This window comes from Tasmannia lanceolata, unplaced genomic scaffold (genome assembly GCF_043159265.1).
Source record: "Tasmannia lanceolata isolate RefF3 unplaced genomic scaffold, GAP_Taslan_0.1 ptg000008l, whole genome shotgun sequence".
Taxonomy (NCBI): Eukaryota; Viridiplantae; Streptophyta; class Magnoliopsida; order Canellales; family Winteraceae; genus Tasmannia; species Tasmannia lanceolata.
Genome location: NW_027518685.1, coordinates 65884291 through 65912177, shown reverse-complemented (window position 1 = coordinate 65912177; position 27887 = coordinate 65884291). Strand labels below are relative to the sequence as shown.

Genomic DNA, 27887 nt, shown 5'->3' with positions numbered 1-27887 from the left:
AGCTACACTTTTCTCTCTCTCTCTCTCTCTCTCTCTCTCTCTATATATATATATATATATATATATATATATATATATATATATATATATATATATATCTATATCTCGGTGTGTGTGTGTCTGTGTGTGTGAGGGGGGGAACTGAAGTCTTGGCCAAATAAATGATACTCATGATATCACAAAATAAATCCATAGGTTTTAACTTAATGCCTCAATAGTGGATAATGCAACCGTTGGTTGCAACTTTGACATCTAATTAATAGGACCATTCTCAAACCGAAATATATAACCCGTAGTAGATCTTTCTTTGTCCATATCATTAGCGTAAGTTGTATCAACAAAATCATGCAATGGATTCGAATCCTCTCCATATATGATAACATAATCTGTAGTACTTCTTAGGTAGCGAAGCACCAATTTGGCGACCTCCGAATGTGCTTTACCTGGATTCGCCATAAACCGGATTAAAACTCCAACCGCTTAAGTAATGTTCGACCTAGTTCATATCACGATAAACATCAAGCTCCCAACAATGCTAGCATATGGGACACAATCCATTTTCTTCATCTCCTCTTGCGATTTCAGGAATTGATCGAAACATATCTTAAAGTGAGCCGCTAATGGTGTCTTTATCAGTTTAGACTTGCTCATCCCAGACTTTTCAAGCACCTTTTTTACAAACATATTTTGTGAAAGCAACAAAGTTCCATTCTTTTTATCCTTGGAACTATGTTGCTTTCACAAAAGATGTTTATAAAAAAGGTGCTTGAATGGTTTGGGATGAGCAAGTCTAAGCCGATAAAGACACATTAGCAGCTTACTTTAAGTTATGTTCCAATCAGTGCCCAAAATCGGAAGAGGATGTGAAGAAAATGGATCGAATCCCATATGCTACCCTTGTTGGGAGCTTGATGTTTGCCATGGTATATACTAGGCCAGAAATTACTTACGCGGTTGGAGTTTTAAGCCGATTTATGGGGAATCTGGGTAAAACGCATTCAGAAGCCGTCATTGTTAGGGTGTGTGCCCTAATTAAAAGCCAGTTGTTGTAATGTTGCAACTATTATTTATTGTTACATGACATCTATTGGGTATTTGTTGGGGTGTGTAATGTGCTTCTAGACACACCTTTATTCTTAGGTGGCATCGTAGGATAGGTCATGCACATTGAGATTATGTGGTGGGGAGATATGATCTTCAGGTTCTTTGCAGGGCTAGAATGTTCTTGGTTGGGGTTGAGATTGGACATCTCGAACCTGTACACTACTAGAATCAAACCTGCCTCCATATAAGCATTGGGGTGGCCTATCTAGGTCACTGGGGTAGTTGATTCTAAGTAGGTGGAATGGGCAAAATGATTGGACCACACAGTGACCGGATGGCTTTGTAAAAGAACCTGTGGACAAGGATTTGGATAAGGTTATTATGTCAGACAGGACCGTTGGATATGTCCTTAGACCTGAGGGATAGTTTTAGTCTATGGGCGCACCTTATGGCTTTGGTCTATCTAACAGTAGTCCCCTGTCCGGGATTACCAGCGGGTAGTGCTAGGTCATGGGGTAAACCCATGTGATCAATAGTGATGCCTAACATGGAATCCTCCACCCCTCCCATATGGGAAAATCATTTACAATTTCGATCTCAGCTAGGCCATTAAATAATGACTGGCCTATCCGTTTGATAAATTGTTTATCAAAGTTTTTCAAAAACATTGATTGTTTCAGAAGGGATTTGCAAATGCATTTGCTGGCCCAAGCTTGATAGATAGAAAAGTATACCATTGAGTGAGCCCATGGCATAATTGACGTCCACCCTCCACAAGACCCAACTCGGTAAATGTAGGATCGGATGAAGGACTACACATTGGATGTGATTTGGGTAATTTGATCTAATGGTCTTCTTCAGGGTAACGTCATGGTGGGGGTCACTTGCCTAATGCTATCGTAGGGTCACTTGCCTAATGCTATCGTAGTTGGACTACATTGGATGAGATCACAGTAGGGCCCATTGTGGACCCTGCAAAAATGATCATTGGATCCCTGGGACGATCGCACTCACAGCTTGCTAGACCCTTACGGATTGTTGGACAATATGGGTTTTAGATTTGATTGTATGTGTGATATGGATTGGATCCACTATATGTGATACAGGGAGGAAGCGCACCATACATAGGGTGCATACACATGTATTAAAGATGAGATGCACCATATTATGGTGTGCACATGTCTTAATTAACATGTGCTTATTAAATGCTCAAATCCTATTGGACAAGAGTTATGAGAGATCGTATTGGTTGATTTATTCTAATTTCCTATTGGTGGAAATTTAAAAAGGAAAAGAGAGAATTCGAGTTGGAGAAGGTTTCCTATTTCTAAAAGTCCCATTGGTTATTGGTAACATTCAATAAGAAAAAATAGTTTTGAGTATCCATGTGTTTTACATGTTTAAGAAACAAAGAGTTTTAATTGAATTTAGTTTCCAAAATCAAGGGGACACATACAAGGGAACGAATTGCTTGAGGGAACTCTATAAACGGAGGGGATGGGTGGACGGTTTGGATTACTTGCACAATTTCGAAACCCATATGCAAAATTCATCTAGCCCATCTCCCCTCCCAATTTCGTTTTTCTCCTTTCTTCTTCTCTCTCCTAGTTTTGTTTCTAGTTCTTTAGAAGAACTTGAAAGCCTTCTTGGTTTCAATTTGGGATTGGATTCCAAGTTTTCTCCTATTTCTCCTTCAACCGCACGGTGTGAGAAGCCACTACTTCGACTTCCGGAGCAGCTTGGATTTGAGAAATGTCAGGTACCTAATGGGGAGTAGATCAAGCAGAGATTGGCAGTATCGGTCAACCAATTGGTACGTGCTCTTAACCATCTGAATTTCAATTCATCACCATTGATTAATCTAGTAACTAAGATCTTGGTTCGGTTGGTGGATCGAAAAAGTTTTTGTTTTTAGCTCAATCTTGTTTTCGCTGTGCGTATTGATTCCACTGCCAACTTTCAGTCAAATGAGTGCTTTTCTATGTAAGAGGTACTAGTGATTATGCTATCACATATGAGAAGGATTCGAAGTCGTTGCATGGTTTTTTTTATGCAAGTTATGCTAATGTTATGGACAAAGGAAGATCTATTATGGGTAATGTATTCGAGTTTAGGAATGGTCTTATTAGTTTGACGTCAAACTTGCTCCCAACGGTTGCATTATCCAGTACCGAGGCCGAATACATGGCGGTAATGGAATCTTCAAGGAATCTGAAAATAAATATGTGTAGGCCTAGGTGATTGCAACCCAAAGGGGAAGCGAATTAGATTTATAAAATTGTGCCCTTTTAAAGGATAGATTAAGAAATTAAATCAAAGAAAAATTTAACAATAAACACAAAGAACTTAAAATCAATGCACAAGTAAAGGAGATAAGGGAAGGAGTGCAATGAGATTTTATAGTGGTTCGGTTTAAAACGCCAGACCTATATCCACTCCACCACAACTGTTGATGGCTTCAGTAAAACCCGTTCTTAATGGTGAAGATCAAACCAATACAACGAGGTGGCTCTGCGCCTCAACACTTGTCGACAGAGATGGATCTCTGTCTCCCAACACTCGCCTTCGGAGAAGGCTCTGCGTCTCTGAGTACTTGTCAAATATAAGATTAAAGAATGAAAGAATGCCTTGTTCAAGGGCAATTACACGAGATGCTCTTATAAAGATATACAATTTTAAGCCTCGAATCCAATCCCCCATAAAATTTCTCGAAGAGAGGCACAAAGAGTGATTTTTCACTCAAGAGATGCTCTAAGTATATATTAGAGCTTGTTGATTTTGTCTAAGTGGTTTGAGAACCCTTTTATAGGCAAAAACCCAAAAACTAGCCGTTGAGGACACCCCCAACGGCTTTGTAATGGATAGTTTAAACTAGTCGTTAGGCTATTTAAAACATTTGCAAAGTCACTCACGGTCGACCGCCAAAGGCTCTCTTAATTTGGTCCAGTAGTTGAAGAGTTATGGCTATTTTGGTAGACTGTGTTTGTTAGCTTTGACTAGTTAATGTGTTTAGAGTTCCTAAGCTAATAATGATGTATGTGAGTTCCTAAACTAGTTAGTGGATTAGTTTGAATAAATTTTCTCATGTATTTCTCTATTTGAAGAGTATCAAACATATGTAATGGAGTTTTAGTGAATATTGAATGAAAATTTTGCCTTGTGCATTTTCCCTTGAACCTTGAAGAGTTCAACCTTGAAACCTAGAAGAGTTTCACTCCTTCCTTGAAGAGTAGGAGCTTTCCTCTATTGTTTGCATCCTTGAAGAGTTGCAAACCATCAATCTTGAAGAATTGAATATATCCACCTTCCTTGGCAACCTAAAAGAGTAGCCATTGAAGTTGTTGCATTTGCGGGCCCAAGCTTGATAGATAGAAAGGTATAGCAATGAGTGAGCCCATGGGGTAATTGATGTCCACCCTCCACAAGACCCAACTCGGTAAATGTAGGATTGGAGGAAGGACTACACATTGGATGTGATTTGGGTAATTTGATCTAATGGTCTTCTTCAGGGTAACGTCATGGTGGGGGTCACTTGCCTAATGCTATCGTAGTTGGACTACATTGCGTGAGATCACAGTAGGGCCCATTGTGGACCCTGTAAGAATGATCATTGGATCCCTGGGCCGATCACACTCACAACTCGCTAGACCCTTATGGATTGTTGGACAATATGGGTTTCAGATTTGATCGTATGTGTGATATGGATTGGATCCACTATATGTGATACAGGGAGGAAGAGCACCATACATAGGGTGCACACACATGTATTAAAGATGAGATACACCATATTATGGTGTGCACATGTCTTAATTAACATGTGCTTATTAAATGCTCAAATCCTATTGGATAAGAGTTATGAGAGATCCTATTGGTTGATTTATTCTAATTTCCTATTGGTGGAAATTTAAAAAGGAAAAGAGAGAATTTGAGTTGGAGAAGGTTTCCTATTTCTAAAAGTCCCATTGGTTATTGGTAACATTCAATAAGAAAAAATCATTTTGAGTATCCATGTATTTTACATGTTTAAGAAACAAAGAGTTTTAATTGAATTTAGTTTCCCAAATCAAGGGGACACATACAAAGGAACGAATTGCTAGAGGGAACTCAATAAACGGAGGGGATGGGTGGACAATTTGGATTACTTGCACAATTTGGAAACCCATATGCAAAATTCGTCCAGCCCATTTGTCACGCCCCGAACCCAAAATCCGAGGTCCGGCGCACGTGACAGCCGCCTGTGGATCCCAATCCGAGAGAGAGGTGGGGGATGAGCCCCCAGCGGCCTCTTGGATCATCCACGTGTGAAGGAGAGCTTTACCAAGGAACTCTCAAAACGGTTGCCACTCTCATAGCATAACACGAGTGGCGATATAAAAGAGATACCTCTCGATTCAGGAATAAGTCCGGATACGAAACGTACCTAACAAACTCAGAGTCGCCATCCATGGTATACGGCCATGGATCCTTTAAACAAAAATATGCTCTGTATACCATGGATAACCAGAAATATATATGGGTCTGTGCCTGATTACGAATGGAGAAGGTCTGAGAGCACCCCCAATTCGTCCGAGTGCAAGCACTTGGTCTCTTATACCATTCACTATGAACCTCAAAGAGTTTCGGGTGAAAATCATATGAAATAGGAACAATTCTCAGGAATCGTCTACCTAAGCATGCATTTTCTGAGAATAAAGAAATAAGCATACACAAAATGAAATGAAAAAAATGTGTCACCTAAGCAAAGCTAGGTTATGAGTGACATGCCTAATGGGTGTCTAAGTTCTGGTGGACATACACATGCAAGCTACAGCTAAAGGTATAGTATCAGTACAAGAAAGTAAGAAAACACATCAAAACATAAAACACAAATCAATCATATATATGACAGGACAAGACAAATCCTAACTCTAAAGTGACTTGACTCGGACCAAGATGGCCGTCCATCTCAGCTGCTCTACGTATCCCGGCCTCGGGAAGAATCGGAGTCAACGTAGTTCGATGACCTATTCTAAACTACGATGCCTAACTGTCTAGAACCGCTATCCTAGACTCGATCCACTAGACTCGACTGATTTTTAAAGCTTTTTACACAATTGTTTAAATTCATGTGAATTGTAATTTTTAGGACTCTCTATATGCCCTAACTAATGCAAGTTGATTAACCTTAAGCTAATGCAAGTGGGTCCTACATCCTATGTGTAACTAGGCCGTGCATCCTAAGGAAAACAATAGGCTAACTATATGCTTCCTAGTCTAGCCATCGGTTCAACTAAATGTCTAACCGATCGACTCGAGGCCTCCTAACTCTAGGGACACTCACACGACAGGACACACCATATCAATACAAATCAAGACAGCCCCCTAACTCTAAAACACCCAAAAAATCTAGGACATACTCCTAACTCTAGGGGAAGATCTCTTTGAAAAAGGTTTTGAAGAAGTTTTTGCATTTTTAGAAGGTTTGAAAAGCTTATTTTTAAAGGTTTTGCTGGACCTGGGATGTGAATCCCAAGCTGCACTACGTACCTCGTGAAAGAGGATCAAGCCAACGTAGTTCGAAACGAACTCTCCTAATTAAAACCTAATAATCCAAAAGATTTAAGGTTTTTAATGTTTTTCAAATGTTTTTGATATTTTTAAAGTTTTCAAATATTTTTGAGTTTCAAATTTATAATGTTTTTGGATTTTAAAGCTCTTCCAATGCTCTGGACCTTTAAATACTTTCAATCTTAAAGGGAACACGCAAGCACAGCCACAAACTAGGGCAAAGCCCTAAATCCAAGGGGAAAACCCCGAACAAGCAACTAACGCCTCAAAGAGACGATCCACAACAAGTAACTGGTGTCCCAAGAACAATGATAATGATCTAAGATCCCTAGCAGGTAAAAGCATCCTAAAGGATAAACTCCTATCTAACAGACGAACCAAAAGGCTACGGGGCAAACTCCTAACATATAGGATAACCAACTCTAAATGGGAAGCAAATGAGTCCAAGACTCTCTATTGCTCTATAAGGGAGGGCAAATGAGTCAAATACTCGCTCTAAAAGGAGGGCTCTAACATGAGGCTAGGTAAGCCTTCTAAAAGGAAAACTCTCTAAATGAGACAAGACTTGTCTCCAAAAAAGGAAAACATTCTAATGAGACAAAGTGTGTCCCCTAAAATGAGACTCATGGAATTTGAAAGTGATCCTAGAAGTTTAGATGTCTAGGTTGACATATAGCACGAGTTCCACTCATTTAGCATAAAAAAAAAAAAATTGAAAGCTCTCTACACGATAGGCAATTTTCGTAAATAAGGCTCTAAAATATAAAGTAAATCATGAAAATTGATCAATATATGATTTGTGACTTGTTAGCATGCTCATCATGCCTCAATACAAGCATTAGAATCAATATAGGCTCAAAACAATCTAAAGAAGAAAAAAAAAATGAAATTTCCACTCAACATGTAATTTTCACCAAAGAGGGTAGAAAACTGCCAAATAATTCATGGATATTATTCAATATATGATTTAAAATTTGCTACCAAGCTCAAAACATCCAAAACAATCATTAAAATTGAATAGAGTTCAAGTTGTCCATGATTTTCAAGAAATAGCACAATTATGACATATAGTGTAAAAAATGCAACTTTGCATTGACTTTTGGACCCCCCAAACATCAAGACCATCAAAAACACTACTGATCAAAATTGTAGATCTCAGTATAAAAAACATTCTCTCAGTTGACCACTTTGTTTGGATCTGGCCAGAAATGGTCGGAAAATGGCCTCCTCCGATCCATCGCCATTAAAATACATATTAGTGTTTTAACTGAAAGTTTGGGCTCAGTTATGACACTTAAAACATCGCTTCTGGAAAAATTCACTCAAGGACAAAGTATTAGAAAATCTTTTGCAGAATATTTTTTATTTGTATGGCTTTGGACGAAACAGACCTGGAACAGCCTAAAAATGGCCAGCAAGCTGCTGTTGCAGAAATGACAGTTGTTTCAGAAAAACTGAAGCTTGCAAGTCGTTTTTGACATATTAAAAAGCATTTATGGAAACATTTGCTCAATAAGACAGTTTTAGGAGATATTATAACGAACACTTTTCCAGTTGACAGTTTCGAACAATTCCGATCAGAAGCACCCCAAAATGTATTCGACACGATAATTTCTAAAAAAAATTGAACAAAAACAGCATTGTGGACTGAAAACTTTAAACAGGCATAACTCTCTCGTCTTTTGGCCAAATTTGGGCCGCCATATGTCAAACTGACCGGCTCGACTAGATCTACAAAATTGATATATTTGCTTTTGAAAGTTTTGAGTATTTAAGGTCGAAAAAGGGAAATTTCAGAACTGGACAGTGTAAGGATCACCATACCTAGGAGAATACACACATACACTCACTCACACACACACACACACACACACACACACACACATATATACGCATAGACATATGTTCACACACATACACAACACACACACACACAGACATACATACATTAGCCACTGAGAAAAACGAATTGCTAAATGCATGCAAAACCATTCCACAATTCTCAATTAAAGGCAAAGCATGGGACCAAAACTCATTTGACAACACCGTGGAAATCACAAAGTGAATCACTCAAGGACAGGCACAATATAAGTTTCTAGACGGACCGACCTTGATTTTGATTTTCAGTTCAAGCACAATGGAAAGGAGATACAATACTTGTCAGTTTAAGATAATGAAGATGAACGATAACAGTTTTCCTTTCAACATAATGAAGATGAGCCATAACATGTTTTCATTTCAGACACAATAAAAACGAACTCCCAGTGGGTTAAAAAACAGCCCTTACACCAGTGTAGTAAACTAAATATGTAAACGAATGCACTACCAGTGACTTATTCACCCCTTGGACATAAAACTGAATTGGTGGAATAAAATGAGATGAGTTTGGTTGATGGGCTGAATGGTGCTTAAGACAGGGGCTGAAATGTGCTTAAAAATGGGACTGAAATGTGCTTAAGAATTGCATAAAACCGAGGCTGAACTATGGGACAGATTTGTGCCAAAAACTGGGGCTAAACGATGGACAGAATTGTGCCAAAAACTAGGGCCAGACTGCAGACAGATTTGCGCCTCAAACTGGGGCTGAACTGTGGATAGATTTGCGCCTCAAACTAGGGCTGAACTGTGGACAGATTTTTGTCAAAACTGGGATTGAAACATGGAATGAATTTATGCCAAAACAGGGGCAGCAACATGGACTGAGCTGGGGACAGAATTTGTGCTAAAACAGGGGTGAGTTGTGAACAAATTTTTGTGCTAAACATGGCTGAATATAGGGACAGATTTGTGCCAAAACTGGGACAACAACATGGACCGAACTGTGGACAGAATCGTGTCTCAAACAGGGGCAGAAATGTGCTTAAAAATGGGGCTGAATTGTGCTTAAAAATGGGCTGAATCATGGGCTGATACCTAACAAATCTCTTTATTCTTATAACTGATACCTAAGTGTATCTCTAAAAACATTAGTATGAAGCCAAATAGGGTCTACTCTCAAAGGAAACTCTATATAATTCCCAACACTAAGACTGAAAAGGTATGAGATAAGAAAGAATAAGCATGACAAGCTGAAATATAACAGGTGAGATTCTAAACTGAAACGACTCCTGTTTCTGAAACTACACTGACTCCAATAGACCTTTAAAAATTCCAAAGCTTGTCCAATGGTCTTTTGCTCTTAAAAGAATTCATCTCAAGATAATTTAAGAAAAGCATGGACATTACAAAGTTTCCAAACCTCTTAGAGAACAAAAATCAAATGTACGAATAACAGGACATGACAGTACTCTTATCAGCCATAAAAGAACTGGTCGCTATGGACATTACTATGCTTCGAAAACCCAAGAAGGAACTACTATTGGTCATTACCATATCTCAACAGCAAAAATGAGAAGCTATTATAGGCATTACCTTTTTTTTTAACAACAACATTATCCTTAAAACCATCATAAAATGGACTAATTCAGACCAGTTCAAAAATGTCATCACCATAATATGATAGAGCCACAACACACTATTTCTCTTAAAAAATGACATCTAAGTAATCATGTTCAAACATTTTCAGCAACCTATATTCTCTTCTAATTTTGTCACTGAATCCAAGGAATATTCACAAAGACAAATCATGCACAGACTGCTTCTTAGCCACAATGTTATCAATATCCATGCTTAAAAAAAAGAACTTTAGATCATAGCACCATAGCACAAAACAGAGCACATAAAAAAAATCTGCTTAATCCCTAATTTTCCTTTTCTATCATTTGCAACGAAACTACAAATTTGCACCATGTAATGGAATAGAGCAACCACTTCTTTTCGGAAACAACATAAAATTTAGGAAAATCCAATGGTCTGAGTTCAAAGACTCAATTCCTTCTCCATACACATTCAGACATACACCAAAAGCCTCAGAAATGTCAAAATAAACAGAAACAAGAAAATCAGACCATATTCCTGTGCCATTCATATATGTATTAAAAAATAAAAAATCAGAATAAAATAAAAGCTAAAAAACAAGCTATAATCTCTGGACTTTTCTCTTTTCCCTTTGTCTAAAGCTTAAAAAAAAACTAAATCTATAATTTTAGAAACTCAATCAAGGTTCCATACACTTGAGCTTAAGCTAGAAATTCTAGCTAAGTAGAAAGAACAGCCACACAATAGCTTTAACGTTGAATTTATCAACAGGTTCTAGTAGATCTCATTAGAAAATGTCAAAGCTATATTTAAAATAAGAAGGACTCACTTGATTTGATATGAATTCTCCAAATCCAAGATAATCTCACCGAAGAAGAAAAACTCCAATCTTACAAACTTCTTCTTCTTTTTCAGCTTCTCTCTAGCTCTCATCAACCATGCACTTTATCAAATCTCCTTTCCTCCTCTAATTTCAGCAAGAATTACTAGAGCTAGGGTTTTATAATCTTGATCTAAAGTTAAGAGTTATAAGCTAGGGTTTCTATGGCTAAAACTAAGGCTTAAAAGGCTTAGAAAAAGCGAAATGGAGGAGTAATGTGGCTGGACCACAAAACCTACACCTAACGGCCGGAGATCAGCAGAAATCCGGCTAGATCTGCCGGAGAAGACAACAAAATCCTCCTCATTTTCTCTTCAGCCTTCTCGTTTTCTCTCTATCTCTCTTTCTCTCTCTAATTTAGATTAGAAAAAACCTAATTTCCCCTTGAAAAATGAAGATTAAACTGTTATTTATAGGCAAAGGTTGGTGCGGATATTGGCACTACCATTTTGATAGGCGTGGTTCGCGCAAATATTTGATGGGCGCACGAAGAAATTGTGTCTTTTCTGCTCCAGGCCGCGTCCTTTCCAGGATAAATTCGCCCCCCCTTCAGGATAAATTCACCCCCTTTTCTGGTTTACACTACGACACCGCCTCGGCTCGATTGCTAGGCAAACGCGCTCGGATTCTGACGAAATTTTGCAGGGACCTAGATGAAACCCTAACCTAGCTTAGGGTGAAGTTTGGGACCCTAATTCATTTATTTGATGGGGTTTTGCATAAAATTGGAAGGTGAAGGGCACGGTCAAAATGGGGTGTCTACACCGCCACACACCAGTAGGGTCGCCCCCACAAGCATGCAAGGCTCCTTCACAACCAACTATTCTCAATATTTAGAGCGACTAATAAAAGCGGAAATTTTAGTCTCAATTAAAGCTCAAACGAAATACATATATAGGTCCAAAAGTATAAATCCACAATAAAACAACAAACGCTTCTAAACTGGAAATAATGAAAGAAAGCAAGAAATGTCTTAGGTTCCAAACCAAATGCTTGAATTCCTCAGCAAGCATTTGATCTTTCAGGGGAGGTTTAGGTAGCTAAGGCATTTGATGGCTCAAACTCTATGCTGGATTTTGCGGAAGAACATGCAATGAAGACCCATAGAACTTCGATCCGAGAAGCAACAACAAAATGAACCCATGACAGCCCATGCACTCCCTTTTTGTTTTGTGTTAAAAGAAGCCCAATAGTCAAAGCCAATTCCCACAAGAGAAATAATCTTCACATGATCAACGAACTGCCCTTGATCAAGGAGGCTCACGGTAGAGACTCGATTGAAAAATTAATTAATCATCAAGAATAGGTGATTCCATCAAGATATTCATCTCATATGATTAGGAAGAACTCCCTTCTACATCTAAATTCGAAACGAAAAGAAACAGTACCTCAACCCATTCTTGGATGAGTTTTATGATCTTCAAAGGAAGTAATCCATTAGCCCTTTAATGAGATGACCATCCCACAACTTCAATCGTTCACGAGCATTTGATGTCTTCAAGAGATCTAGTGTAAACAATGTGAAAAAGGATGAATGAATTCTCTCAATGTGTTTCCAAAAGCAAACTCTGCCTTCCTAATCTCTCAATACATATATAGAGGAATAGATTTATGTTACAATTGTTAGCCGAAAGAGAAAGACTCTTGGCACTCCAAATTGGTAGGTTGTAATTGTATTGCCATGAGTAAATGGGTCAATGAAGGAAACTTGCCTATGACCGACCATTCCAACTTTAATTTCTAGCTATATCAGCCCAAAAATCCTAAATGGAAGTTACTTCCAATAAGGGATAGAGAGGTGAAAGATTACTAAAAAAAATGGAATCTCATCCCACATGAAAATAGTAACATGCCACTCCAATTAGCCTAGAATCTTCTCCCTTCTAATTTGCTCAAATGCCCAATTGATTCTTACTGGAATTAGTCCAATTTGTGGTTCACATGCCCTTTTTATAAGGAAAACATCCAAAAGAAAGTTGACCGACCCACATATAAATAGCAACTTTGCTTTCCCAAACATAGTCTTACTATGTAAATCATGTTCCACTTCTTATATTGGATACAAATCCAAAGAAAACTAGGCTTCTTATAATAGACCCAGTCTCATTCGATCCCTCCGCAACTATCTGCAATCCAAATTAGAAAAATACATTCTTTTGGAACGGGGGATCCCCCAATGGTTTGAAACGTCTTCAAAAAATTTATGGCACAGTATTGAAAACATTAAATTGCTTTTCTCTATATTTGTAAACAGTCTTGGTATGGAATGGATTCCGCAAGTAAGGTTGATCTCTGGTGGGGATCTAGTGCCCAACTTGCCAGTGGGTGAGTACACTGGACGTGATCACGTAGACCGGTCGAGTTTAATTGCCCGTAAGGTTGATCTCGGGCGGCCAGTAGGGAGTCCTCTGGCTATTGATATTGTGATATTGCGCGCTTTTGGACCTGTGAGTCCTGCGAACGAGTGTTCGCCTTGGGCTACGCTACTTGCGAACGAGTGTTCGCCTTGGGCTACGCTACTTGCCAATAAGGTTGGAAATTGGCCACAGAGAAGACTGTTAAGTATTTGATTTCCAAGTGGAAAAATGCAAAACCAAGTGTTTGAAAATATATATTCTTTGTCATTGATTTCAAAGTGGAAAACTGCATAACCGAGTGGTTGGAACCGTTTTTAGTAAAAGAATGTATTTTTCTTATGTAACTTATGTAGAAATGATTTTCTTGCTTCTTATCAATTTCTGCATTGGCTAAATTTTATGGCATGTTACTTCTTTTCCGCACCAGCATGTTTTCGTTTTCCTATTAGCTGACTTGGATTTGGAAAACCGGCTGGGCTGTTAGCTCATTATGTGGTTTAACAATTTTCAGATACAGAGGAGCGGCAGTAGACTTGCTGAGGAATTTAAGCACTTGGATTGGAACCTAAGACATTTCTTGCTTTCTTTCATTATTTCCAGTTTAGAAGCGTTTGTTGTTTTATTGTGGATTTAGACTTTTGGACCTATATATGTATTTCGTTTGAGCTTTAATTGAGACTAAAATTTCCGCTTTTATTAGTCGCTCTAAATATTGAGAATAGTTGGTTGTGAAGAAGCCTTGCATGCTTGTGGGGGCGACCCTACCGGTGTGCGGCGGCTGTCACGTGCGCCGGACCCCGGATTTTGGGTTCGGGGCATGACAGTTAAAGTGGTATCAGAGCTTAGGCTTTAGATCCTTAGGAAGTTTGAAAGTTTGAAATTAAGATGTTAGCGCCATTCAAGTTTTTCATAGGTCTCTTAGAGCTCGGCTTGTGATATTGTGGATTTTGGAATATGACTTGGAAAGTAGTGGAATGTTAGTCATTACTTGCCTGGTGTGAGAGCTTAATTTATTGTGTTGTAGACTCTAGGAATCTAATTTAGACCCTCGAGAAATTTTTGGAGAACTTAATAATGACTTTGAGAATTGTTAAGGTACCACTTATGATTTTACGAACTCTCGGAGCTTAGGCTTATGATCCTGTACGCTATGAAAATACAATGGATGACTTTTAGGAAATGAGAGAATAAAATATGATTTTGAGACGAGTCTTTGAATGGTTGAATTTTGGGAAACTAGAGGATAAAATACGATATTTAGATGAGTCTTTCAATCTACATAGGAATTATTTAACATTTATTGATTAATTGAAGACAGATTAATTGTGTGAAAATCTCAAGTAGCCGGAATAGAAGATAAGCAGTTACCAAATAAACAGTTATCGGCAAATCTTACGGTATTGAAGATGTAAAAATTTTAAATTGACGGTGGGTGAATCAAGTAGCTACCGACCATGGTTATGTGAGTTGTTTCAATGAAAAGTAAGACTTATATTCAGAGACAACTATAATTTAAATTGAGGACAATGAAAATCAACATCGAGTAACAGGGAGGACGTGATGATGAACTCGTACATTCCAAGATCACTTATTTTCGATATGAGATTTAGTGTGCTCAAAAAGAGAAGTAGAGTCAGTTCATGTGGACTAGGAACCTTTGGTTAGGCGTGTGAGTTAACCATGCTGGCGTGGGACAATATGGTGAGCTCGTTTTCCCAAAAGGCACTAGGTCTATCATGAGAACTAGTTGTGCTGGTGTGAGATAATTCGAGCTATTTATTTGTCCCAGGGACGTGACTTGGAAGTTGAGAGTGGTTCCCTTTTGGCTGTGTATTGTAGTTTGTGTTGGTCTTATTTTCTTATACATGTTTATTTATCGATAATAAATAAAAGAGAAGGTTCCATTGAGTAGAGTGCGCAGCGGAAGCCTGGTGAGGTTGGTTCTTTTCACCAATGTCAATCTCACTTGTGATCAGCAAGTAAGCATGGTAGATAGGGAAGAATCAAGTCTGTGGAGGTGCATTGTTTCAAGTGTTAAGTTTCAGTTTGGAAATCGTTGAGAAAAAAAAAAAAAAAAAAAAAACTACTACTGTATGTGAATTTCAAGGACGAAATTCTTTAAAGGGGGTAATGATGTAACACCCAGCCCCAATGCTTGAACATGTTTTAATTGCTTGAAATGGGTGTTAATATCAAATTGAACTTATAGCCTTTTTTTCTATTTCTCTAATGGGTGTCGTTACCAATATCAAGATTAGGATTAATTGCTTGGAATGGGCGTTGTTATCACAATTGAGCTTATGATCTTTGAAATGGGGTGTTTTTATCAGTTAAATAGATGAGTAATATGGATGTTTGGATGGTTGAGATTAGAGTCAAATAGCACATCTTATTTCTAAATTATTGCTATGGTATTTTATTTTATCAAGGGTCGATTTCTAATTTGGATTGCAGATAGTTGCGGAGGGATCGAATGAGACTGGGTCTATTATAAGAAGCCTAGTTTTCTTTGGATTTGTATCCAATATAAGAAGTGGAACATGATTTACATAGTAAGACTATGTTTGGGAAAGCAAAGTTACTATTTATATGTGGGTCGGTCAACTTTCTTTTTGATGTTTTCCTTATAAAAAGGGCATGTGAACCACAAATTGGACTAATTCCAGTAAGAATCAATTGGGCATTTGGGCAAATTAGAAAGGAGAAGATTCTAGGCTAATTGGAGTGGCATGTTACTATTTTCATGTGGGATGAGATTCCATTTTTTTAGTAATCTTTCACCTCTCTATCCCTTATTGGAAGTAACTTCCATATAGGATTTTTGGGCTAATATAGCTAGAAATTAAAGTTGGAATGGTCGGTCATAGGCAAGTTTCCTTCATTGACCCATTCACTCTTGGCAATACAATTACAACCTACCAATTTGGAGTGCCAAGATTCTTTCTCATTAGGCTAACAATTGTAACATAAATCTATTCCTCTATATAAGTATTGAGAGATTAGGAAGGCAGAGTTTGCTTTTGGAAACCATTGAGAGAATTCATTCATCCATTTTCACATTGTTTACACTAGATCTCTTGAAGACATCAAATGCTCGTGAACAATTGAAGTTGTGGGGTGGTCATCTCATTAAAGGGCTAATGGATTACTTCCTTTGAAGATCATAAAACTCATCCAAGAATGGCTTGAGGTACTGTTTCTTTTAGTTTCGAATTTAGATGTAGAAGGGAGTTCTTCCTAATCATATGAGATGAATATCTTGATGGAATCACCTATTCTTGATGATTAATTAATTTTTCAGTCGAGTCTCTACCGTGAGCCTCCTTGATCAAGGGCAGTTCGTTGATCATGTGAAGATTATTTCTCTTGTGGGAATTGGCTTTGACTATTGGGCTTCTTTTAACACAAAAAAAAAAGGGAGTGCATGGGCTGTCGTGGGTTCATTTTGTTGTTGCTTCTCGGATCGAAGTCCTATGGGTCTTCATTGCATGTTCTTCCGCAAAATCCAGCATAGAGTTTGAGCCATCAAATGCCTTAGCTACCTAAACCTCCCCTGAAAGATCAAATTTTCCCTTAAAATCCTTTCCCTTACTTCATGTGTTAAGCCTAGAACAACTATTTTATTTGTTGCCCTTTGTTGCCAAGTAGATCACGTCAAGAGTCTAGCGTTGAAGATACCCACTGCCCCATTTGTTTTCAAGGATCCGGAACCATCTTCTGTCCATATTTCTCGGGCTAGGAGTTATGTCTCCAAACAAAGGATTGTAGAATTTACACTACTTCTCGTCTCTCTACTGTTTAGAAGGATCTACTCTTGGGTCTTGGCCTCAACCTTTCAAAAGGAAATTTCTGGAGATTACGCTTAAAGTAGGTGATCCTACCCTATGTCAGTGTATTACGTATATTTCATATACTTAGAATTGTTGCAAGCTTTTATTACAGTCCATTATATGGAACTTCTTTGGAAAGGTTTCTCACTGATATCTTTTAGCATGTCATACTAAATGGTTGAATTGTCATTATCCATGAAATGCTTTAGTCTTAACATGCTTTCTTATTTATACAAAAAAAGAGCTTTGTGACTAACATGATTTTGGAAACTCAAATTCATGAAACACTATTGGAAAGCATTCTATATATCATATGGTTTCAATGGTTTGGAACGGGGGAGCCCCCAATGGTTTGAAACGTCTTCAAAAAAATTTATGGCACGGTATTGAAAACATTAAATTGCTTTTCTCTATATTTGTAAACAGTATTGGTATGGAATCGATTCCGCCAGTAAGGTTGATCTCTGGTGGGGATCTAGTGCCCAACCTGCCAGTGGGTGAGTACACTGGACGTGATCACGTAGACCGGTCGAGTTTAATTGCCCGTAAGGTTGATCTCGGGCGGCCAGTAGGGAGTCCTCTGGCTATTGATATTGTGATATTGCGCGCTTTTGGACCTGTGAGTCCTGCGAACGAGTGTTCGCCTTGGGCTACGCTACTTTCGAACGAGTGTTCGCCTTGGGCTACGCTACTTGCCAATAAGGTTGGAAATTGGCCACAGAGAAGACTGTTAAGTATTTGATTTCCAAGTGGAAAAATGCAAAACCAAGTGTTTGAAAATATATATTCTTTGTCATTGATTTCAAAGTGGAAAACTGCATAACCGAGTGGTTGGAACCGTTTTTAGTAAAAGAATGTATTTTTCTTATGTAACTTATGTAGAAATGATTTTCTTGCTTCTTATCAATTTCTGCATTGGCTAAATTTTATGGCATGTTACTTCTTTTCCGCACCAGCATGTTTTCGTTTTCCTATTAACTGACTTGGATTTGGAAAACCGGCTGGGCTGTTAGCTCATTATGTGGTTTAACAATTTTCAGATACAGAGGAGCGGCAATAGACTTGCTGAGGAATTCAAGCACTTGGATTGGAACCTAAGACATTTCTTGCTTTCTTTCATTATTTCCAGTTTAGAAGCGTTTGTTGTTTTATTGTGGATTTAGACTTTTGGACCTATATATGTATTTCGTATGAGCTTTAATTGAAACTAAAATTTCCACTTTTATTAGTCGCTCTAAATATTGAGAATAGTTGGTTGTGAAGAAGCCTTGCATGCTTGTGGGGGCGACCCTACCGGTGTGCGGCGGCTGTCACGTGCGCCGGACCTCGGATTTTGGGTTCGGGGCGTGACAGATAGTCTCACATCAAACATGTGAGATGGATGTGGATGGGTTATAAGGGAATCAGCACCCTCCCTCTAACAGCTAGCATTTAGGGGTGAGTTCTACTCTATAAATTCCCTGCAAGTGGTATCAGAGCTAGGGCGTGGTAACCCGAGAAGATCTCGCTAACCCCAGTGTGCCTCCGAGGACGGTGGAATTCCCTCGGAGAAGATCTCGTAGTTCCCATGTTGCCGCCACGTGGAGGGGCGAGATTGTCCACGTTGCTTCCGCGTGGAGGGGGGATATTGTTAGGGTTCCACGCAAAAGCAATAGTCCCACATCGGACATGTGAGATGGATGTGGATGGGTTATGAGGGAATGAGCACCCTCCCTCTAACAGCTAGCTTTTAGGGTTGAGTTCTACTCGGTAAATTCCCTACAAGAAATAATGGTGTGAAGCAATGAAGGAAGGGATTGATGCAATTACTAAAAACAACACTTGGACATTGGTGGATTTGCCTCCAAATAAAAAAGCAATTGGACTTAAGTGGATCTACAAGTCCAAGTTCAATGCCGATGGTTCTCTCCAAAGGCATAAAGCTTGGTTAGTTGCAAAGGATTATTCCCAAAAGCCAAGTATTAATTTCTTTGAAACATTTGCACTTGTGGCTAGAATGGATACTATTACAAAAAATTTGGCTTTAACTGCTCAAAAGAATTGGCAAGTTTTTCAGCTTGATGTGTAATTAGCTTTTCTAAATGGAGAACTTGAGGAATAAGTGTATGTGGATCAACCTCAAGTCTTTGAAATCAAAGGCATGGAGCATAAACTGTACAAATTGAAGAAGGCACTCTATGTGCTCAAACAAGCACTAAGAGCATGGTATAGTAAAATTTACAGGTATTTTCTTGAAAGCTCATTTCAAAAGAGTGCTAGTGAACCAACTCTTTATGTTAAAATTCATGGTGATGATATCATATTTGTTTGTTTATATGTCGATGACATGGTAGACACTGGGAGTTCTCTTGATATGGTTAAGGAATTTAAAGAGAGCATGTTGAAATTTTTTGAAATGTTAGATTTGAATCTATTGCATTATTTTCTTGGAATTGAAGTTATTCAAGGACCTAATCAAATTTCATATTTCATAAAAAGTATGTTTGGATTTGTTGTAAAATTTTGGTATGACAAATTATACACCTACATAAACACCTATCAATACTAATGAGAAACTCACTTTACAAGATGAGGTTGAAAAAGCAGACGAGAAGAATTTTAGAAGCATAGCTGGTGGTTTGATTTATCTAACACATACAAGGCCAGATATTATGTTTGCAATTAGCATTATTTCCAGATTTATCCACAGTCCAAGCAAGCATCATTTTGGGACAGCAAGGAGAATTATAAGATACATCCAAGGCACAATCGATTTTGGTATTGTGTAGTCAAAGGCCACTAACTACAAATTGATTTAGTTTTCTCATAGTGATTTGGCAGGTTTCATAGATGATCGGAAAAGCACAACGGGCTATTGTTTTAGCCTTGGATCGGGTGTCATAGCTTGGGCATCTAAGAAGCAACTCACTACGGTGCTCTCAAGCACGGAAGCCGAGTATATCGCTGCCACAACTACCACTTTTCAAGCAATTTAACTACGAAGGATTTTGCGTGATTTGAAAGACGAAGAAAGCTGGCCTGCGTGGATATTTTGTGACAACAAATCCACAATTGCCTTGACAAGGAATCTAGTTCTTCAAGGGAGGACGAAGCACATTGAAATTCGTCACCATTTCATTAGAGAAGTCACAGCCAAAGAAGAACTAGAACTAAAACATTGCAACACTGAAGATCAAGTGGAGGATATTTTCACCAAAGTTTTGCCAGAAAAAAAGTTCAAGAAATTTCATCACATGATGGGAGTACAATCATTCACCTAGTTTGAATTAGGGGGCGTGTTGGAAAGTAATTTTAAACAATGTGGGGCCCACCCAAGTCCACCCAAGTCTAGTTTAACTTTATCTTATAGAGTTTGAGTCGGTCATGAGTTCCTAGTGTGAAGTAGTATTTGTTTATTCTTATCCTTTAAAGAGTCATAGTGTTAGGAGGAGTTCTACTACAAGCATGAAAGTCAAGAAACGTATGGTCATATGGCTGTTCACCGAACAAAGGAGCAGCTCTATGTTGTACTTATTTTATTAATAATTGGAATAGAGTTATGAAACAGTATTTTTTATCAGAAAAAAATTTCACCATAATTTAGTGTTCTTATTTTCTCCTTCAATAAAAGTTCTTTTATTGTTTTCTTGAGTTAAGTATTTGGTTCTCAAATTCAACAACAAGATTGTAAGGTTCGCGTTGTAGGTATGCAGCACCGTCACTTGCCCGGCCTGGATCTCGGATCGGGGTGTGTGTGTCTGTGTGTGTGTGTGTGTGTGTGAGAGAGAGAGAGAGAGAGACGAATTCATGAAAAACAAGATTGTAGAGTGAATCAATCCCTTGATTTCCCCAGTGACATACTCAAACTGTATTATTATTACTACTTTAAGAAATGCAAACATCAAGTTTGCTTATTCAAATACACTATGGTAGTTAATGAATGGGATCCCTGTCAGTAGTTATCTAGTTTTTGGGCCCGAACTGTGCCTGAAGAAAATCAACTACTTTCTTGTCAAGTTGGAAGGCCTTGGCAAGAACATCGTCGGAGATGGGCAGGTTTGATCCGAAGACGGCATTAGCTATGGTGATCACACCTGGGTTCTGACTTGCCAGAGCGGCAATGGCCACCGCATTGGTCTTTCCAACATTGAATTGGAAGTGAATGAGACCTATTGGAAATACAAACACATCACCCTTATTGAGGACCTTTCATATGAGCCGATTTTCGCCATTTGCAAGGTTGGAGGTGACGAAACCAACGAGGAGGGTGCCCTCTTGAACTACAATCATCTCAGTGCCCCTTGGGTGTGTGTGGGGAGGGTTTAGTCCATAGGGTGCAAAGTCTATGCGAGCCATGGAGATGCCAAGAGTGTTGAGTCCTGGTATTTGGACCACGTTCACTGCGGTCACATTGGACCCAACTCGGTTATTTGTGTCGCGTGGCATGTCAAGCCCTGGGAAGAAGAAATCGCTTGCTTGAGCGAGCATTGGGTCCTTGCAAACCACGCCATTGACTAACACTGAGAAGGAAAAACATCATAAAAAGATCAGCACAATAGAAAAAAAACATAACCCATGCACGTAGGGCCGGTCTCCACACACAAAGTAAATGCAAAAACAATATTTCTTAAGTCATCTAGCCAAACCCCACATTACCTACAAAAAAATGGAATTTAGTTTGCACAAACACGTGATTATCATGATACTAATGGAAGTTAAATTGAGAAATAAAATAAAAAAGCATTTGTACCTGGAGACATATTGTCAGCAACACAAAAGTCCTGTAGAGGACTGGCATCATCGGCAAAGGTAAGAGAAGATGCCAAGGAAAGGAGTACAAGTACAAGGAGGGGAGTAGCCATCTCCATTTTATCAACCTAAAGAAGAATATTGGGTGCAAATGTTTTGATGGTGTGAAAGAAGCTTAGAAAGGGTGCATATTTATAGGGAGAAGGAGAGAGAGATGCATGGCTTAAGGGTCATGTGATTTCATGGAAATGGTCTTGTTACTAGCAAATCAATATATGTTTTAACAACTACGCTATCTAATCTAATTTTTTATCCTAGTAGAAGCAGTCGTCGGACTCGTTTTTCTGTGTAAATGTCATTTTAGTTGAAAGTTGAAACAATCCTTTTCTTACCTAAATTAAAAATGCAACTTATCTGAGTTGAAACAATGCCTACCCAATTTTATGTTTTGAAATGGTAAGATCTGAATTAGTAAATGGGGCAAGCCCCACGACGGAGCTCGTCATGAATAAAAATAGGAAATGGCATATTATGGAGGAAAAAAAATCAAAAATCCAATTCACTCCATCCCATCCGCCACACTATTAGCCGAGCGATGGACATGCTGAAATCAAACTGGGTGATCTCCTACATGGTATCGAACCATGCCTCCCCTATTTATACCATGTATTCCCAAAATGCCCACCCATTTGATTGCTATTTTGCAGTCCTTAATTTTTTAAGGTTGGTAAATACCATTCTAATTAGAAACTTGATTTTTCCCGATCGTTTTTCACCATTTCCACCCCTCTTGTTTATCTTTTCTTAAGAATGGCTACATTTCCACCTTTTGTTTGTGTTTTTTTTTTTTCTCACTTGTAATTGTAAAAAAAAGCATACACCATCTATAAAATTTGTTATTTTAGTAACTTCTATTAAAGATTCTTTGCCAAAACTTAGTTAAATTGTAAGTAAATATATTTTAAATTCCTTTGACCATTTGGTTGTGTAAAAAAAAAACTTACACCATCTATACAACCGAATACCTTCAAAAAACTCCAAATCGAGCCCCATATTCATCCTCCCTCAAGAAAATCCAATCAAATCCCACTATTTGGTGTAAACATCAATGCATTGTGCTCTGATTTACTAAGGGACTACATGCACTCTTGGCTGAAGTGGGATCTCATAATTTATTTTTTTAAGTTTTCACCCCCATTCACACCAAAAGGCCATCTCTCTCTCTCTCTCTCTCTCTCTCTCTCTCTCTCTCTCTCTCTCTCTCTCTCTCTTATCGTTCCATTGCTTTCATCCATATAAAACGAAGCAAATAATTTTTTTAAGAGCTTGAAGATGTAATTTTATTTTGTCGACCAAGTATACATCATTTCACCAAACTAGCTGACGTGGTGGTTGTCATGTGGAAAACCACCTTCCCAAATTTCCCAACGTGTTACATCAATTCAACTTAGTATACTTCAAAGGAACGGATAGTCATGTCAATATAGATCTTAGCTAATTTTCTGACTATATTTTCCTTTGGATATGCTGAGAAATTGAGGACTAGTTCAAGATCTGATTCATATAAAATTATTTGGGAATGCGAAGTGATATATTCGCCCTTTTTTTACTTCGGACAGCCCACTCTAGTGTATTTATGACTACTCTTTTACACTAGTTTAATCTGTCCCGAGTAAAATAGGGTCGAATATATCATTTCCTTTGGGAAATCTTTTTGACAGTTTCAACTTTTCGGATAATTCTGTGATGGAATTTTCTTTCCAATCTAATTGTTAATATCTTTTACACAATAAACTTTAATTCATAAAATATCATGTCAAATTAAGAGATCTTCTAGCAAACCCTTTCTACAAAAACCCATCTCTCTCTCTCTCTCTCTCTCTCTCTCTCTCTCTCTCTCTCTCTCTCTCTCTCTCTCTCTCTCTCTCTCTCTCAATTAGTCACAAGCACATGTCTGCAAGCATCAGGCCTCCGCACGTAGGGGTGCAACTTGGGTCGGGTTCAACCCAATTTTGGCTCAGGTTGGGTTGGCATTTCCTCAGGTTGGGTTGGGTTAGGGTTGGGAAAAGCCAACCTGATTTAATTTCGGGTTGGGTTAGGGTTGAGGCCTTGGTAATCTTACCTGACCCAAACCCGACCTTCGTCCTCTGATTTTACCTTGATTTTCTTTGGGTTATTGTATTTTTCTGTTTGGCCCAAGGTGAACCCGAACCAACCCAACCCGATTTCGGGTTAGATGGATTGGGTTAGGGTTGAGAGATTTAGAGGCGGGTTGGGTTAGGGTTGACCATCCTCAACCCGAGGCTCGGCTTGGGTTGGCTTAGGGTTGAGGGAATGCTATCTCAGGTTGGGTTAGGTTTGGAATCGACCCGATCCAACCCGACCCAAGTTGCACCGCTATCCGCACGTCTTGAGTGCCTCTTGTTTTGTGTATTTTATGTGTAGAAAATGTCTAATGTGTATCCCTAGGATGCCGTGCGAAATTTCCTACACTCTCCCTAATGGTTTACATCAATTGAACTTAGTATACTTCAAGGAGCGGATAGTCATGTCAATATAGATCTTAGCTAATTTTCACACCATTATTTCCTTTGGATATGCTGACAAATTGAGGACTAGTTCAAGAATTGATTCGTATAAAATCATTTGGGAAAAGGAAGTGACGCATTCGCCTTTTTTTTTACTTGGGAGAGCCCCCTCTATTGTATTTATGACTACGCTTTTACACTAGACGACGCTGTCCCAAGTGAAAAGGGGGCACATATATCATTTCCTTTAGGAAATCTTTTTGATAATTTCAAGTTTTCAGATAATATTGTGATGGAATTTTCTTACCAATCTAATTGTTAAAAGGGAAAAGTGTTTCTACACGGCGGAGTAGATTTCATATCTACTCCGTTGGCCAAAATTACAATGGGGCCCCCACTGTTTGGGTCCTGATCGCAATAGATAGGGTGTGCCAAATAAATAAATAAATAAATAACAGCTCCATAGGATCATCCCAACCCTTCTATTTGTGGAGGTTTAAAATGGACGGCTATAAACCTTCACAAATCGAAGGGTTAGGATGATCCTATTCAGCTGATTTTTTGGGCACACCCTATCTATCTCAGGGCCTAACAAATGAATGCTCCGGATTATCCAAACAATGTGGGCCCACTGTGTTTCATGCGACGGAGTAGATAACGTTATCTACTCGACTGAGTAGAAACACTTTTCCCCTGTTAATATCTTTTACATAAAAAATATAATTCGGAAAACATATTGTCAAATTAAGAATTCTTCTAGCAAACCGTTACTACTTGACAATATTATAAAACAAGATTTTTAATACCGTGCCCAACAGTCAAGTCTCATGTGGGCGGTACCGCCCTTCATATTTGATCCAACAGCAACTCAGTTTTTAAGATGAGCAAAAGAAATAAATCACAAGCTATCACAAAAAGACAATAATATATACAGTTCACCAGAATGGGCTATATCCACGGACAAAGTAATACAGATCCATTATTTCAAGCCAATGTTGAATTGAATGATGAAATATGGTATTTAGATAGTGGTTGTAGTAACTATATGACCGGGAACAATGATTATTTTCTTGAAATAAATGAAACTGTCAAACCACGAGTAAGAATAGGTGATAACAATCATGTTAATGCCCATGGAATTGGTCCCATCGTGGTTTCTACAATGGTCGGCAAGAAACAAATTCATGATGTTATGTATGTTCCTGGGTTGGCTCAAAATTTGCTAAATTTGGGACAATTGATAAAAAGGGGTACCGTGCTATCTTTGATGAAGGAGAATGTAAACTCTATGAGAAGAAAAGTATAAAATTAGTGTTTTCTATTAAGATAACAGAAAATAAGATGTTTCCACTAGTGTTGTCAAAAACTAGTATTAAATGCTTTAAGTGCAACTGATGATGACTCTATGTTATGGCATAGGAGATATGGACATTTGAATTTTGGTGCATTGTCTTTATTTCAAAAGTTGAATATGATTGTTGGTTTTCCTTCTTTGAAATCTGGTGGAAAAGTGTACAAAGCTTGCGTTTTGGGAAAACACTACCGTGAGCAAAATCCAAGTGGTAAGTCTTTGAGGGCATATAAGCCTTTGATGGTTATACATGCCGATATTTGTGGCCCTATGCAAACCTTATCCTTGACCAGAAATAAATATTTTATTCTATTTGTTGATTACACAAGGATGACACAGGTTTGTTTTCTGGAACGAAAATATGAGGCTTTCTCTATCTTCAAACAGTTCAAGGCACATGTTGAAAACCAAAGTGTTCATTCTATTATTACTCTTCGTACTGACCGTGGTGGTGAATTTATTTTCAAGGAATTTCAGGATTTCTACAAAGAAAGTGGAATCAAAAGACAGTTGACATTAAGCTATACCCCACAATATAATGGAGTCGCAGAGCGGAAAAATAGAACATTTGTTGAGGCGGCAAGAAGCATGCTTAAAGACAAGGGGTTGCCTAATGATTATTGGGCTGAAGTTGTAGCCACAACAGTATACATATGCAATCGCCCTCCTACAAAAGCAGTTCAAGGAAAAACTCCATATGAGGCTTGGAGTGGAAGAAAACCCAATGTGAGTCATTTTAAAGTTTTCGGTTTTATAGCCTATGATTTTGTTCTATCTGAAGAAAGATAAAAGTTAGATGATAAAAGTAAAATGTGTATTTCTATTGGCTATAGTGTGGAGACAAAAGGGTACCGGCTTTATGATCCTATTTCTAAAAAATTGATTATAAGTCGTGATGTTATTTTTAATGAAAAAGATGCTTGGAATTGAAAAAATGGTGTAGAAACCCCCATATGTGTTCTAAATGAAAACACATCATGTGAGGCACCTTCCCTTGAGTTTTGTTTACCAAATCCTGATGAGTGATTTAACTCCCATGAGAATGAGAAATCTTGCTGATATATATGATTGATGTGAGTTTGCCTATTTTGCAATGGAGCCTTCTAGTTTTAGATGCAGTAAAAAAGAAATGTTGGGGTTCCACGCAAAAGCAATAGTCCCACATCAGACATGTGAGATGGATGTGGATGGGTTATAAGGGAATCAGCACCCTCCCTCTAACAGGTAGCTTTTAGGGGAGAGTTCTTCTCTGTAAATTCCCTACAAGTGGTATCAGAGCTAGGGCGTGGTAACCCGGGAAGATCTCGGTAACCCCGGTGTGCCTGAAAGATTAGGGCTGGCAATTTCACCCGAAAAAGCGGGGATCCGCCCCTCCCCGCCCCGTTTGGGGCGGGGATTCCCCGATTTGAGAGGGGAAGGGGAATTTAAAAATTCCCCGGTGCAGGGAGGGGAAGGAGAAGGGGATGGAGTTGTCCCCGCCCCGCCCCGATACGCCCCACTAATCAATCATCACTGCCATTTTTTTGTATATTTTTAATTGTTTTTTTTTAAGAAAAACTACTAGAAACTCTGTGGATCGGCTACAAGATTCCCCCAAAGATAAACTTTGCTTGTCTTTTCCTTTTAATTAGCTTCTGAGAGCATTTTGGGAACTATAATAACCTTTTGACAGATGTTGAAATAATAAAGACAAGCTGAGACGCTGAGTGTATGCAATTAGCAAAAACTCGTAGTGCCAATAGGCCCAATATCGGTGGCGAAAATAAAATAATAAATTGCATTTTTATTTTGGTTAGGGACTTAGGGTTTCCTTAATTCCTTCCCACGAAAGAAACGGCTTAAAACTGATCTGAACGATCCTAGCAGGCGGTGGCCAAAGTTGTGGATTAGCAAAATTTATTTGTGGGAGATGATTTTTCGCCCCCTAGTTGTGGATCAGCTAATCTCAAATCTAGCAGGCGGTGGCCAAAGTGCCAATTGCCAAACCATACCAACAGCTCGGATCACCTTGCGTGTGTGTCACGTACCACATTACTACATTAGGTCACAAAAAACAACAACCGAGAACATGACTCCTTCGGATGATCTGGATTGTTCATTTGCTAGTCCCTAATTTGGTATGGTATTGAACGGCCAAAAATCATCCCAAATTAGATGGTTCTATCAGTTCCCTAGTAATTAGATTGAGATGTATTTATTTAGGCC

At 38.5% G+C, this 27887-nt stretch overlaps 1 pseudogene; it reads right to left on the bottom strand.

The window, feature by feature from the left end:
- Positions 1–21017: 21017 nt before the first annotated feature.
- Positions 21018–21941, bottom strand: LOC143883182 (germin-like protein 8-2; annotated as a pseudogene).
- Between the last annotated feature and the right edge of the window lie 5946 nt (positions 21942–27887).